This window comes from Bidens hawaiensis, unplaced genomic scaffold, assembly GCF_021521415.1.
Source record: "Bidens hawaiensis isolate Kalapana, Puna unplaced genomic scaffold, B.hawaiensis_p1.1 tig00040308_1, whole genome shotgun sequence".
Lineage (NCBI taxonomy): Eukaryota > Viridiplantae > Streptophyta > Magnoliopsida > Asterales > Asteraceae > Bidens > Bidens hawaiensis.
In genome coordinates this window covers 147,975-153,277 of record NW_027505660.1, presented here as the reverse complement: position 1 = coordinate 153,277, position 5,303 = coordinate 147,975, and the positions used below count along the sequence as shown (strand labels likewise).

General features: G+C 36.1%; 1 pseudogene; it reads right to left on the bottom strand.

Moving 5' to 3' along the window:
- Positions 1-3,120: 3,120 nt before the first annotated feature.
- On the bottom strand, positions 3,121-4,068 carry LOC143614554 (NDR1/HIN1-like protein 13 pseudogene; annotated as a pseudogene).
- Positions 4,069-5,303: the final 1,235 nt, after the last annotated feature.

Here is a 5,303-nt window from a genome sequence, read left to right as displayed (position 1 = left end):
CTCCGTTTTATCGCAAACTATCCTTCAAGTTACTTATTTCATGTGTGTACTTTTTCATCCCCCCGTTTTCCATCTTACGTTTTAGGGGTGCCATTACATACTTATTCAAATTCAAATGATTTGTACTTGTGTCTCAAACCACAAACTCTTTAGTATATGTCACTTAAATAAATGCTCGCTTTGGTGTTATATGTTTTACATGATTACATGCTATATGTTTATTGCTTTAGGCGGATTGGCCTCTATGAAACTATTAATTATGATCATACGCTCCCCTAACTATTTTTGCTTAATTGCTAGTAGCACAGGGCAACTATTATCCGAGTATATTTGGTTGTTACCATATAGAAATGTGTCTCAAACTATTTTCTATTTGCATTATCTAAATTGTTGTTATTATTTATTGTTTCATATACGAGTTGTGGATTTCATCTATTATATACTTATTGTTTAAAACTATGAAAATTGCTCACCAACATTCGTGTTGACAAAGTTTATTTTATGCAATGTTACAGGTTTATTACTTGGTTGATTTTGAGACTTGAAGAATTATTATCTTGTGGCCGTTTAGGTTATTAGACATAAATGAACAATTTATTTGTTTGACTATTTATTCGGTTATTTGTATGAACAAGTTTGTATTATTTGGTTGATTAAAAAAATTAGGAACACCAAAAATAAAAACTGAAAGATATAATAAGGTTCGCTTTTAAAATTCATTTTTGTAAAAAGAGTAATTAAGGGATAATTGTAGACATGATGTTCAAGTGATTCGGGTTCGATTTATGTCCACCATCTAGTTTTGGCGGTATTGGTGATGATTAGAGATTAGGCGAATAGGTGGAGACTGCTAGTTCTATCATTAAATTGAGCGGGTTTTACCTTACCGTATTGTTGTGCCTTCGGGCAAGCGTTCACGGGCGTTGGTCTTAGATGAGAGTTTTCCTCAGTTCAAATGTGATTGTATTCCGATGAAGTAAATTTCGTCAGTTGCCTGTTTAAAAGATTAATTAACCATTTTTTTATTAACTATAATTTTTTAACCATTAAAAAAATTAACAATAGATCATACATGAATTTAATAAGAAAAGGTCCAACTCTTGCCAAGACAACATCTTTTGATAACGATAGATTACTAATGACATGGATGTCAAAGGGAAATCACTATCACAGACTTGTTAAAACCATGAAATTGTTTAAATAAATTAATAAAATATTTGTATTCTTGCACATCATTATAGGACTAAAGTTATCTATCAAGTTAGATATCGATTAAAATATGAAATAATTAAAAATGATATGATATTATTGGCTCATGAAATAAAGAATTAAACTAAAATATTCCTAGAATAAGCCGGGGAAGGAAAGGCATCATGGAAGGCCGGGTCTATTAATGAAATCTTCAATAATCGACCTCACGTTAGTTATTATTATTATTATTATTATTATTATTATAGTAATCTAGGATGATATCTGAGAGAAATAATTTTGACATGTAATGAATATTATGCTATAGTTTTGAATTAACGTGTAAAATATTTATTAGTAACTTAACCATCATAACTGTTAACTGAATTAGAATTGTTATAACCATTAACCGAATCATAACCATCATAACTAAATTGATTATAACCGATAACCGACATAATTGGTGGATCGGTTTAATGAACTTTCGAAAACCGTCAAATATGGGTCGGTTTTGGTTAAAGATACTTTCAAACCCGTCATAATCGAACCGGCCCATTTATTTAACCAACAATATATTTGGGATTAACTTTCATCAAAACAAATTTTCAGATTATACCATTTTTATGTTTTCGGTTCAATAGTTGTTATCGAATTAACTTGATTTTCATTGTTGGGTTATGTTTTGCCGTTTTTTTAATATTTGGTATAAATATTATGAATTATATATTTTGCTGGATTATGTCATTTTGTTTTTTAATATTTGGTTTCAAACTTTAAGACATAATTACATTGTTTTGATTACGGTTAACCGACTCGCTATAATCTTCAAAACTGATTAACTGAAACCGTTATAATGGGCCAACTATGATTATGGTTATCAATTGGCCAACATGTCAGTTATGGTTATAGGGTTGACCCAAAACCTCTCAAAACTGACCCATGCACACCCTGGTGTAAAATGTGAGAGCCACTCAAGTAACTAAGTAATTAGTTAATTACTATTACATTACTTTAAAAACTCTAGCATGATATTAATTACACGTGATATGCATTGATGATGCATGTTTGGCACTCCTTAATCACATATATGATAAAGTCATAAGCAAACCTACATATATTTAATTTTTGAATTTCATAAATATAAGTGACACATAATACTTTCCAGAAAAAAATGTAAAAAATCTAATTGGTTGATATTGGTTCTAATGGTTCGAACATGGAGTGTAATTGCAGGTCGACTACTTATGTTGACATCAACTCTGAAGTAGCTGAAATGGAACATGGGAAGGCCCCCCTCATTATGTTTGTTCATGTATGCATTATCCTCAAGAACAACACTTTAATAGTTTTCATTGTATTCCCCTTTACGTCTATGGCACCTCACACAATGGCTACAACTATATCTATTATGCATTTTCCGATTGGGGAGGTTGTATGGATACTCCAAGATTTATCTTTGGTATCATATGTTCTTACGAAGTAATTTTTGATGGTCTTCTAAGCATCATGATATTGTATGTTGTTAAACATTTTTATGGTCTTCTAAGTAACTTTTCATCTTTGGTACCATAAGTTGTTGACACAATGTAATGTACTTCTTCAACTTTTACTTTGATCGAAGGAATAATCGCCATTGCTTAATTTCATGACTTTCATGTTTTCTCAACTTGTCGATGTGTTGACGTTTCCAGTAAGCGATCACTATTTTTTTTTGTTATTGTTATACTTGTAGACACGAAATTATATTTGCAACGTTGAAAACAAAATATTGATTGTCCAATAGAAACAAATATTATAACAAATTCGTGTAAATTATTTTAAACAACAAAAAATATAAATAACAGCACGTCTCCAAAAAAAAATTCTTTTTCACAATAATAATAATAATAATCCTAAATATAGTAAGTATATCATAATTTAATCAGTGTCCCAAAATATCTTTACAAAGGGTAAACCACAATGTTCACCACAAATCCACACTATACCCACACCTTTTCGATACGATTTTTGACTTCTGAACAAGCCGGTCAACAGCCACGTCACACTTAACGGTAACCTTGATCTCCCACGTCTTAACGCCACCGATCTTAACTTTAACCGGCGCCTTCACCTTCAACTTTAACGGCACGCGTCTCTCCTTTTCCTGCTTCACCAGCCGAGCGTGCAAGTCACGCGCCAACACAATATTCGACCCTCTTAGCGCCGTTTGAACCACCGTCACGTTGTTAGCAGACTGCGTAAACGTCGGCAAGACGCCGTTGCATAAAATAACGTCACCGTAATGAATGGCAGCGGAGCTTCCTTTTCCGTTGTAATAGACCGTCAGCTTGTCGTTAGGGTTTTCGGATCTGATATTAACAGTTATCCTCGGCGATATCGGAGCCGATGACGTGAGGTTGACGCCGCCTACAGAGACGCTATCGATCGAGTATTTGAACCTCTCCGGGCGGAAAACTAGATATAAAACACCTCCGGCGACGGCGAGGAGGATTAGAAGAGTAAATGTGAGGATTAGCGAGTTTTTGAATCTTCTTAGAGTTTTCTGGCGGTAGATCTGGTCCTTGGGGACTGGGTGATGTAGGTGCCTTGCTGTGGTAGTAATGGCTTGTCGTCGGAGAGTGAGCATGATCTGCCATTGGAGAGTTGATTGGAATTGGAATGAAGGTGGAGGATTGCGGGGGTTAATAATATTAATAGGGGGTGTGTGTTTGAGGGTGGTGAGAAGGCATCAGTGTGGGATTAGCTGGTTTTGGGAAGACGGAAGTGTCACAGCGTGGCAAGTGGCGAACAACTAACGCGTTGTTTGTTTCAACTGCTAGCTCTTCAAACCAGTTTTATACCATTCCCTTTTTAACTTATCTCAATCACACTTACAAGCATGGTGACGAGTGACAGAGGAAGAAAAAGACATGACGCTGAAGGCAGGAACTTGGAAGACGTTCGGGGGGTTCAAAGGATTGCTTCAAACTACTACATCACCAACATTCCTGAAGATTGGAGCAGCAATAGGCTTCAAGTGCTAGGGAGGATTGCGGATGTTTTGTTGTATTCTAGAACCCTTTGGCCATACGATTGCTCCGATGATGATAAGAACATCTCCCATGGGAGGGCTTGTGTCCTTGTAAATCATTTTAGGTTCATTAATAATAAGAACTTTAACGTCAGATGGCAGGGGTCGTGCTTTTCAGTTTGGATTACGGAAGACTAGTGGTCTCCAATTTTTCGAGATGAGGTTTCAGATTCAGATTCAGATTCTGAAAAGAACTTTATGAGAAATGATGATATTTCCGAATCCTTGACTGGCGATGAGGACGACGCTGTATCTGAATCGGTTTTCTTTAACCGAAACGAGTTGCTTAAAGATGATGAACAGGAGAATGCTCTCACTTGGTGGATAACTTAGGTGTCACCGGAGATGGCAGAGCCTACGATTGGACTAGAAGATCCAAGTCTCATGGTACACATGAACAGTGAAACTGGGGATACCGAATGAGCAGTCCTCGGAAATTGGGGTTATGGAGTTTTCAAAGGATGACAATTCAGATGTCAGGAGCGTGCATGAAAAGTCAACTCCTGAAGGAAATGGGCCAAAACTCTTATTTAGTCAATGGTGGGGGTTTTATTCTACCTATCGGGCCTGAGGTGAATGGGCCGGTTATGGGTGGGCCTTCTCTAGCAAGATATTACGGGGTCTATTCCTGATCTTAATAATAATTTACCAATCTCATCTCTCTCAAGGCCAAGATCAAAAATCTCTAGCTTGAATTCTGGTTACTTACTCAATCGACGATGAGAGGTAGGCATATTTTGAGGGATTCGATTTTGAGGAGGGCTAGATCAGTCTCAGTTGGCTCCAAAAAATCACTCTCTGTTGTTTCGTCTTATGACTCACATGATTCGATAGGGGACGAAGTCATTAGCACTCTTCGAGTTGGCGAATCTGTTGGTTTTAATTTACAAGGAAATGAGGTTTTGATTAGGAATACAATTGTTGGTGAAGGTGTCCGTGGTGGGTTATTATGAATTTAATGTCTATAAATTGTAGAGGTGCAGGCGCTAGGGGCGTAGATAAATTGAAATGGATTCGGGGTTTGAGGAGGTATAACAATATTAAC